Source organism: Lineus longissimus, chromosome 13, assembly GCF_910592395.1.
Source record: "Lineus longissimus chromosome 13, tnLinLong1.2, whole genome shotgun sequence".
Classification (NCBI taxonomy): Eukaryota; Metazoa; Nemertea; class Pilidiophora; order Heteronemertea; family Lineidae; genus Lineus; species Lineus longissimus.
The window spans coordinates 387,557-399,308 of record NC_088320.1 but is presented as its reverse complement, the minus strand read 5'-3'; the positions used below and the strand labels follow the sequence as shown (position 1 = coordinate 399,308).

At 41.4% G+C, this 11,752-nt stretch overlaps 1 protein-coding gene across 7 annotated transcripts in view; it reads left to right on the top strand.

Moving 5' to 3' along the window:
* The first annotated feature begins 95 nt into the window (after positions 1-95).
* LOC135497832 (uncharacterized) overlaps positions 96-11,752 on the top strand; it is a 39,384-nt gene continuing 27,727 nt past the window's right edge. For all 7 annotated transcript variants that reach the window (XM_064787779.1, XM_064787778.1, XM_064787777.1 and 4 more), the window contains exon 1: positions 96-240. The gene's annotated coding sequence lies outside the window, so the exon portion shown is untranslated. The remainder of the gene's footprint in view (positions 241-11,752) is intronic.

Genomic DNA, 11,752 nt, shown 5'->3' with positions numbered 1-11,752 from the left:
TTTAATGGAACCGTTCCCCGACGAGTGGCTCTGAGAGGCCCAGCGATTCGTTATGGCGTTCATGCAAAATCCGTGACGTCACTCCCGCGAAACCCTACCACTACGTTCATCAAATGGGCCAAAGACGCGGGATTGTAGACCGAAAGCAGGATTACCCGGTGTTCGTTGTACATATGCTGTGGATAATGCTTCTATAATGTTGGATTACCAGCAATAGGGATAGATTGTGGAGGAACTAAGGTAAGGAAGCATTGATTTGATTCTGTTTGCATATCTCATCGTGCCAGATAGCTTAGCATGATAACAGCGCGATGGTATGCCCACGTATTTAGCCCCGATTCCGCCTGGCTAGCCCCCATGGGAGACCAATCAATTCTGCGGATTGAAATCGAGAGTTTGCATATGAATATCTTCCCTTGAAGGATGCGATGAGTGGTGATTCAGAAGCCATTCTGATTCGCGAGTGGCTTCAGATGGTTCACTCTGAGGAGCATGTAGATAAGACTGTCAGGTATTTCCGATCAGATGACGAAAATCCTGCCTTATATCTTCTAAATCACAGATCAACAATATCATATTTGGCTAAACCTTTTAACACGAGGCATTTCAAATTTAATTCTGTCTACGTTTACCGTGCTATGAGCACAAATAAAACTTGAATTAGCAAGAGGGTGCATAAATACTTATATTAAGGTTAGTCCAATCAACCTATCCACAGTCGTGTGTACTTTTATGTTTGTTAAATGAGGACGATAAATTCCCTTCATGAAATGTAAGCTTAATACATATTAGTACTGCCATTATTAAAAGTGGTTAAGAATAATACTTGTGGTCTAAAACATACTTCCTATTTTGATAAAAGCTTTAAAATCATAACTTGGCGTTGATATGCAGTACTGAAATAGACTATTCAAACATTGTCTTTTCATCTACAAAACTATATATCGACATTAAAAGTTAGTTTTACCGCTACATATTTGGCACATTAGCTACTGGAGTGGTGACACTTGATGATCATGGTGACGGAGACTGACTGTGCGTACGAACTCTCTACAACAAGATACCTTTCAGGAACTGAAGAACTAGCATATACCAACCGCATGCACCGAAAAAGCCAACACACCTCGTATTGACTTCGCCCTTATGCCAACACTTGTCTCTCTACCCTATCGGCCTGTTCATTTCATCTATATTTCATATTGTAGTCAAATCCTCTCGTGCCATCTCCCTCCCAATGCTGCAATGTTTTATTGACATTTCAGGCCGAGTTGGTAATTTGGGTAATGCATAGGGTAGCTATTTTCTCATTTGTAATAACGCCTTCTAGGATGGGATGTTTGGCTACTGCTGATAGTGTGTTCCGTTCATTACAGGCATGACAGGTGCAGTTTTTTTCTTAAAAGTTAAAGCTGACTGCTGCTAGATCGCGTCGAATCAGCATAGACAAGGACAAGTACCAAGTATGAAGCTACACGAGGAACCCCGGTAACACGACCACTCATGGGACCGAGGTTGAATGGTCGCGTTACCGGGGTGGTCGCGTTAGTGAAGTCGAAAATCCGGGGACAAAATGTATCATTAGGTTTTCCCGCCGAAATTGTTGAACTTATTCATAAGTTCGAAATTCTGAAAAATTTTCAAAGCCAACATTTTTGGGGGCTGATGATGTTTCTTCACTTTGAGCAAAAAAAAACAGGTGAAAAAATATTTGGACTTAGAAATTTTTTCATCTGTAGCATGACAAATTTGCCGCAATCAACTTTGATTGCGGAGGGAATTCGATAGATGGGCCGTTTGATTAATACCGCATTGCATTCACATTCTGCTTATAGATACATGTTGAAAAGCCACAGCAGGCGATGCTATAGTCACAATACGGGTTAAATGGAGTTCCTTTTTACATTTGTCATGTGTTTATATGAAACCCTCCAATGATGCATTGGTTGCTTAGCCTTCATTGTACCTATCATATATCAATTCAGCTTGCTGACAGAGTGGTTAATTGGACTTCCTGCATTAAACGCTAAAATACAACACGGTCATGGAATGTTGAGCTATGGCACTGATGAAAGCCTGTTCTGATAGAATCCATTTATCAATTAACTTGACATAATCCAACTGCGGTGGATAAGGTTTTAACACGCAGATCAACGGCGAACATGATACAATTAGTTCACACTGGCGCTGCAGCAAGCTCTTAGTAAAACAGCACGTTGGATATACTCTATTGACTAATTAGTGACATCTAAAACGTTTTAGTCTACCGACATTGAAGTTCTGAAGTAAAAAACGATCTTTTACATCATCTGACTTTAACGTGTAGGCTACCACACTACACATGTATTTACGAAGTATCTGCGTATCAACTGTACACAAACTTTGTTGTGGTAAAATATTGGCAGAAAACGAATACTGTGAGATCGGAGCTATGCCTTGATACCGTCGGTCATTTTTTAGCTCTATCCACATTACGCTGGGGTCAAAATGCAGTTCTGCGTGTGTCTGCGTACAGGAACAAAATGATCAGACTTTATACGCCGAAGTAAAATATTCTGTTCTTGTTTGATGAGACTACATCTAACAGCTTTCAGAAGACCAGCATTCTATCATGTCATGATATGTACATAGTATGCTGGTACACATACTCCAAATAAATCCTGCTTCGCCCTTTTCTTATCTGTTTGATCTATCTCTGAGCATCCTCTCTGCACTCTGGTAAAAAGCTGCCTATTGTTATTGCTGGGAAGCTCAAAACGTAGGAGATGGCAAGGTGTGCATTAACTAATAAACACTCAGCCTTTGCCACAATGACAAAGACCTGAAGGTGACATGATGTCTCAGCAAAAATACACAAATGTAGACAGGGCAATGGTTTGCTGATCGAAGACACTGGCGTGGTTCCTATCACCGCATTGTCAGCTGTAAATCTCTACTTATTGGTGAAGACGTTCTTCTTCTTGAGGACATCGTGAATCTTGACACTGCAAAGATTAAAAAAGGTCATGAGAAATTTACCATAACTACTTAGATACACTAATGTACCAAATCACAACTCTACTCTACCATGATGGAGAGAAATTTCATGTGTTATTCAAATGAACAAATGTTCAAAAATCAATGTTGTCTGATAGAAAATGGAATATGACAGTCAAACCCGATTCTTCACATTGGCTTATTGACCATGTCAACATGTTTGTATTCACACCAGACAGGGAGAAGGTTACAGAGTTGAGACAACTCAATTAATAAACCCAATTAACAAAAAAGGTACTCAGCATCTTCTCGCTCTCACATCTTCAATTGACTGACGATTGCAAACTTGACACGAATATACTTGTATACACTGACTTGAATCTTACTGCACTGTTCTTTCTGATGTTTCATTTTACCAAAGAACTGCTTTTATGCTCACAAAATCGATAAACATGCTGCGGATGCCTGCACACATTATTACCCTACTCTTATCATATGAGCCAGGCTAATTACCCAGCTATCATTCGAGGTTTTGCCAGCAATGCTGTCAGCCCACGTATTGCAAATACTGGGAAATATTAACATGACGGATGCTGCTTATATAGTGCGGGGATTTGTAGCTTATTAGATAAGGATAATGAATCTAGATAGACGTAGAAGCAATAATTCAGCACCTTATGGAGCAATAGCTATCAAATCTGGGCAAAGGGGCTTTAAAAGGATGGAATCGTCACAAAATACACGTTAGATTACGCATAAACGGAAATGTTTTTTTATTGAGTCCCGACACCCCACATGCCCAATATCGTGCCTCCTCCAGTATATGAAATAGAGGTGAACTTTCTACAGGGGAAACCTATCATTTTGTAGGCTTATGCTAGCAATAATCTACGTCTGAGTTGGCATTCGGCTATAGTTGGAATACTTATTCCTTCCTAAGTGTATGTCTACTAATGCTATACATTGGCTACGATGCGTAATGCTTGGCTTAGGTAGGCTATGAAAGCCGGTTCTACCTGCTCTTGAAATCGTAATGAAGCTAAGATTGCTTTCGAAGACTAAAATTAGATCTAAGATGTTGTTCAAGTAAACGATGTTGGCTATAGGTGCTCATAATGTATTCCTACATTGGCTCCGGCCATCAAGGTAGGCCTACCTTCTTGGCCTTGGTCGATGGGGTACGTTGGTACAGAGCCAAAGCGATGCTATCATGTACAAACGTTTCCTAGTTGACTCTTTCAGAGCGTTACCAGCTAATTGGGATGAATTAGACAGAATTGAGCGGAATTTAAGCTAATGCAGAACGAATGCTTGATATGTGGTTTTCATCCACAACACATTTTCCCTATGACAGTATGCCCAATACGTGGGAGATGAACACGCAGTACTGGCATGAAATGTATTGCTTTGAAGTATTTCACTTTAGCCAAAACAGGAGAGATGTTGCAATGCTCTTTTGCCGCATATCAAACGAGCTTTAAAATATCATTGTTTACTTACAAACAACATCAACAAGATATTAAACAGGTATTATGTCGTCTATTATTTCATTGCGTCAACGTATTTTGTTAAACATTGCCCCAGCTGTAATGTATTTACCCGCAATAGTCGCGCAACAGGTGCCGATACAATAAATGTGCACACGAAGAAGCCTGCTAAGCAGTGCATCATTTCTTTCCAACCATAGGCTAGACGTTTCGCAACACTGAGCAAATCACGATAACGGCAAATGTCTTATGATGATGGATCGAGGAATTTTAAAGTGCACGTGCTCCATTTCATCACTCTTTGATCAACGAGATTTGGATATGGAGTTTAAAGACGTCTATTGATTCGTTCGTGATTCTGTTGCGTTTAATAGTAAAGTGGGGATAACATTTGGAAGAACCTAGATGGAGAAGCAATGCTGACGCTGTAGGCCTATAGGCAAAGGCGTACGTTTTAGGCTGTATACAGATCATGCTCATTCAGCGGAAAAACAAAAACATCCCGGCAGCATCATGGATTTAATCATTATCATATAGTTGTTCTTGTTGCTGTTGAGAACCCGCAGACACGAGATACAAACCACAAGCGCCATGGTGTTGCGGGGGAAGAACTGCCAGGTTCAACAGAAAGGTAGGTTGAATTAATTATAAGTTAATACAGTTCAGTGGCAAGGGCCAGAGCTTGGATCGAGCACACAGAGGTAATCGTCTATGAGCGAATGTCGAAGAGGTCATTAAAAGCCAATGCCACTGTCGCCGACAGAACGACATCATCTGTGGTATCAACAAGGGATTCCAACGACCTCGTGATATCCTAGACATCTACCTCTGTATGTGTGCTCCCAGTTTCTCAGTACACAGTGCTCGTAGTTAGGTCTGCTGTGGATCTTTATAGGCGAAGGCCTCTCTATTGATGAAGAGAACTGTTTAATTGAGAAGCTCTCTTGATGTATGGTGCTCTCGTCCGCCAGCGTTTGGACCGGCCAGGGGTATGGCCTAGAAATTACTTGGCAGAACCGGCAAAAAGAAACGCCTGATGTTTCCCATCCCAAATGGTCGGGGCGCTCAATACAAGGCAAATCGGCATACCAGTTTATACACCATATCCTTGCATGACGAAGAGCACGTTCAATACTGCCTCTCCTGAGTGAATGAATGTACGTGTGATACACAGCATACATATCCTGGCCAAATTGCTATCAACTATTCATTACACTTGGGTCTCCCAGTGCTTTTTTAGCGGGGATTTGTTTCATGCAGCTCGTCAACTCGAGTGTTTGGAGGGGGATAACACATGGTCTGCTGTCTTTCATGACATGCATATTTAACGCCAAGGGAAGTGCAATCACCGCCATGGGGAAAGACGACTGAACCCGGATTGCCCACTACTGGATCTACTACGTACAGAGTTTCTCCACTCTGGTAGCAACTGCGGCAAAAGTTTACTTGGCACCAGCGAGCGTTTGGTTATCAAACGTTTAAGTCCAATAAATTACTCCTCCTAAGTTGGCCCGCACATCACCCTCTTTATAATCGGTGTTGACACAAAAAACGGTTGAGGAGCACCTGGCAAAGTCGCATCGAGATTGTAAAATCATCACCAATGTGTGTGAAATGTAAAAACATCTCTGAACACCAATATGCGTGAAATTGTAGTAAGTGTCACCTCCTCCTTTCATGGTGAACATAACATCATTACGTCATGATATGATCCATTATTTACTTGATTACAGAATCACTATAGAATGTATTGATTTCTGACTTGATTTACAGGCTACAAATGACTCGACGGCAAAGCGACAGGTCCAATTGTTGACATAATTGCTTCAATTATAAATCCACAATGATTGACAGGTACATATCCTATTATTTTGAAGTCGCTACGAAAACAAATCATGACTGGCATTGATTCTGGAGAAAGCATTCCCCGACCTCAATATCTTACACTATCACTCTGTGTAGGAAGGCCACCATATGCCTTTTGAACAAGCTGTAGTGAAAGTTGGTTTTGGTTTTTTTCGCGGATGTACCCGATCACTTCATTGATTTCTAATCGAGTTGGCGCCGACAATCAGTTTCAATTACTTTATCTCCGAGTCACTGTACAAAGCAACTATGATGGGAATAGCGAGTTCCTTTGAGCTCCTCAACATATAAGTCACCACCAATCACTTTACCTACTACAATGTATATCATAAGCAACCATCACACCTGTACACTCCATCTACGATAGGCCAGATATGCCATGACCATAATAGTTGGGTTGAATAAATCATTAGACCTTTTAGGGTAATTGTTCCGCCCCATCGCGACCGAACTATTCAACACCAAGCCTTCAGTAGTCAAGTCATATCAATTATTCATTGCATCCATCTCCTAATGCTGCCTTGCTTTGCCTCTAAATGCCGATTTATAAAGTAACTGTTACAATTTAGAGCACTTTATTCATCTCGGCTGTCTTCGTTTTATCTATTTATGACGGCTACTCTTTCAATAAGGGAAACCTGCTCCTCAGACCTGTATCATTATATTTGTGGCAATTAGTTCTTCTGGTAGACGATACACTAGTATATCTGCCAGAGCTAGTGCTCTATTCGAAGTGACAGACACTTTATAAAGGAAATATTAATGCTTCTATCTGGTGATTTGCTCTTCTTGAAACGATATAAAGCACTTTACCAATCATTTCACCACAAACTGTGGTTACTCTAAACAAAGCAGTTAGCTTTCTACAAGCACACCAGTCGCCACTGCGACCACAGAGGCACGAATATACACGTCTCTAGACCGAAACGATGTCCATGGTGCAATGAACACAGTTTCTGCAAACTGATTTCTAAGTTGCTTCAAGTAATAGTTTTAAAACGCCTGATTTCATAAGCAGTGATTTCTTAAATATGATAAAAGGACCCCGCCACCTCCAATGATAAATTCGCCCATCACTGCAAAAGTATTCGGGCGATGGTTCCACTGCAACGTTAGAATAGATTCATGTGGGACATTGATTTGTTGAAATAGAAACGCTTCAGCGACAGTGCCAGACTGTTCCCGGCAAACAGCCAGCAATGGATCGGTCGAAACTCACTTGAGATATAGGGAGTGTTCCTAACCAGGGATGGGAAGGACAGATGTTTCATAACGTTCATGAAATTCGCCGCCGTATGCAGTTTTTCTGAATGTCTGTATATGTTCATCTGTATTTCCCCTTAAAACAACTGACAATCTTCTTTGGGAGAAATATTGGAAGAGGGGCACACTGATTCTAGGTGTTCGCGCACTCCAGAGAATGGTTTGACAAGTCGGCGCTAAATTCATTATCAGTGATGAGCATTTAGTTTGTAACTACAGTGATGAGCAGGCGGATAGATTCAAATTACATATCATCTTTCTGGTCACCTAAATCCCACACCCAAACTGTCCCTTCAAATCACGTGCACGGAGCTATATAAATACGATTGCCGTGTGCTTGCGCACTTCCGACTCCAAAAGAATCAACTGGAATCTTAATTCAAATTCGCCATTGCTGACATCATTGGCGCGAAAGACTATTTCTTTTGACCCTGTTGACCTCGCTTCTAAAACATTTTTGAGAAAGCCTTTCAAACATTAAAATCAACTACGAACATTATCTATTATATCACCGAGCTATATAAATACGACACATCTAGAAAAATCTGTCCCAATATCGAATTATACGGTTAGCTTGGAACTATTTGGACCCAATTACCCTTCCGCCAGCGTGACCTCGTCACAATCATTGCGCTTCTTCAATATGGCGACGACTTGTACAACGAAAATCCTGGTCTACCATTAAAGCCTGGATGGCCTCGGCGATTAGACGGTTGCACTGAGGATTGGATGGTCACGAGTTCGAACCCCGGCGAATCTATTTTTTCGAGTTTTTTTGAAAAATGTTCTCGTTATTATTCATTCATGTACGTTTATCAGGCGCGGATCCAAGCGGGTGCACCAGACGCACGGCTCCTAATTGATGTAAACATTTTTAATATACCACTCATGAAATTTTGGAACACACCTGTCCAGGAATTTTGATGAGAAATGCAGAGCACGCTCCCTCTTCTTCCAGTCCCTAGACTCGCCGGCCCTCTTATACCATCATCTTATACCATTATGAATATTATCACGAAGAAAACCCCTTCACCCGAACTTTTCAAGCTGAAGCACACACTGATTCTAGGTGTTCGCGCACTCCAGAGAATGGTTTGACAAGTCGGCGCTAAATCCATTATCAGTGATGAGCATTTAGTTTGTAACTACAGTGATGAGCAGGCGGATAGATTCAAATTACATATCATCTTTCTGGTCACCTAAATCCCACACCCAAACTGTCCCTTCAAATCACGTGCACGGAGCTATATAAATACGATTGCCGTGTGCTAGCGCACTTCCGACTCCAAAAGAATCAACTGGAATCTTAATTCAAATTCGCCATTGCTGACATCATTGGCGCGAAAGACTATTTCTTTTGACCCTGTTGACCTCGCTTCTAAAACATTTTTGAGAAAGCCATTCAAACATTAAAATCAACTACGAACATTATCTATTATATCACCGAGCTATATAAATACGACACATCAAGAAAAATCTGTCCCAATATCGAATTATACGGTTAGCTTGGAACTATTTGGACCCAATTACCCTTCCGCCAGCGTGACCTCGTCACAATCGTGGCGCTTCTTCAATATGGCGACGACTTGAACAACGAAAATCCCGGTGTACCGTTGAAGCCCTGATGGCCTCGGCGGTTAGACGGTTGCACTGTGGATTGGGTGGTCACGAGTTCGAACCCCGGCGAATCTATTTTTTCGAGTTTTTTTGAAAAATGTTCTCGTTATTATTCATTCATGTACGTTTATCAGGCGCGGATCCAAGCGGGTGCACCAGACGCACGGCTCCAAATTGATGTAAACATTTTTAATATACCACTCATGAAATTTTGGAACACACCTGTCCAGGAATTTTGATGAGAAATGCAGAGCACGCTCCCTCTTCTTCCAGTCCCTTGACTCGCCGGCCCTCTTATACCATCATCTTATACCATTATGAATATTATCACGAAGAAAACCCCTTCATCCGAACTTTTCAAGCTGAAGCACACACTGAATCTAGGTATTCGAGCACTCCAGAGAATGGTTTGACAAGTCGGCGCTAAATTCATTATCAGTGATGAGCATTTAGTTTGTAACTACAGTGATGAGCAGGCGGATAGATTCAAATTACATATCATCTTTCTGGTCACCTAAATCCCACACCCAAACTGTCCCTTCAAATCACGTGCACGGAGCTATATAAATACGATTGCCGTGTGCTTGCGCACTTCCGACTCCAAAAGAATCAACTGGAATCTTAATTCAAATTCGCCATTGCTGACATCATTGGCGCCAAAGACTATTTCTTTTGACCCTGTTGACCTCGCTTCTAAAACATTTTTGAGAAAGCCTTTCAAACATTAAAATCAACTACGAACATTATCTATTATATCACCGAGCTATATAAATACGACACATCAAGAAAAATCTGTCCCAATATCGAATTATACGGTTAGCTTGGAACTATTTGGACCCAATTACCCTTCCGCCAGCGTGACCTCGTCACAATCATTGCGCTTCTTCAATATGGCGACGACTTGTACAACGAAAATCCCGGTCTACCATTAAAGCCTGGATGGCCTCGGCGATTAGACGGTTGCACTGAGGATTGGATGGTCACGAGTTCGAACCCCGGCGAATCTATTTTTTCGAGTTTTTTTGAAAAATGTTCTCGTTATTATTCATTCATGTACGTTTATCAGGCGCGGATCCAAGCGGGTGCACCAGACGCACGGCTCCTAATTGATGTAAACGTTTTTAATATACCACTCATGAAATTTTGGAACACACCTGTCCAGGAATTTTGATGAGAAATGCAGAGCACGCCCCCTCTTCTTCCAGTCCCTTGACTCGCCGGCCCTCTTATACCATCATCTTATACCATTATGAATATTATCACGAAGAAAACCCCTTCACCCGAACTTTTCAAGCTGAAGCACACACTGAATCTAGGTATTCGAGCACTCCAGAGAATGGTTTGACAAGTCGGCGCTAAATTCATTATCAGTGATGAGCATTTAGTTTGTAACTACAGTGATGAGCAGGCGGATAGATTCAAATTACATATCATCTTTCTGGTCACCTAAATCCCACACCCAAACTGTCCCTTCAAATCACGTGCACGGAGCTATATAAATACGATTGCCGTGTGCTTGCGCACTTCCGACTCCAAAAGAATCAACTGGAATCTTAATTCAAATTCGCCATTGCTGACATCATTGGCGCCAAAGACTATTTCTTTTGACCCTGTTGACCTCGCTTCTAAAACATTTTTGAGAAAGCCTTTCAAACATTAAAATCAACTACGAACATTATCTATTATATCACCGAGCTATATAAATACGACACATCAAGAAAAATCTGTCCCAATATCGAATTATACGGTTAGCTTGGAACTATTTGGACCCAATTACCCTTCCGCCAGCGTGACCTCGTCACAATCATTGCGCTTCTTCAATATGGCCACTACTTGTACAACGAAAATCCTGGTCTACCATTAAAGCCTGGATGGCCTCGGCGGTTAGACGGTTGCACTGAGGATTGGATGGTCACGAGTTCGAACCCCGGCGAATCTATTTTTTCGAGTTTTTTTGAAAAATGTTCTCGTTATTATTCATTCATGTACGTTTATCAGGCGCGGATCCAAGCGGGTGCAAACGTAGCTTCGAAGAGTTGGACAACAGGTTGCAATATTTATATCGGCGACAACCTTTCGTCTAAGCATTCATCATACTATGATACATCAGGGTCTTTGACAAAATGCACCTTGAAACTGCATGCATAACATCATACCCAATCCAAGCTTATAGACATAGCTGCAGACATATTAAGCAATATCGGTAATATGATTATGATATAACGCTCTACCAACTATATCCGAAAGCATAGAAAATTACTCCACCTTTGGCAAACGCAATTATGGAAACACAATGACAATATTCTGTATAGCCAGCAGCAGCAATAAAGAAAAAAGCGACTAAGAAAGGTGTCAGGGAGAAAGACTGTGATTGTGACTTTCGTACGCAGACTCAAGCTTCAGTTTATGGTTGTGTTCATTCAGTGTTAAATTATAATTTTGGGACCATTACTTGGCGTCAAGAGGGTGCTCCATTTTTTGTGCGGATATCATGACAGATATCACCGGAAACGTAGCTTTGCTTGTTCGACCGATATCGCTCAATA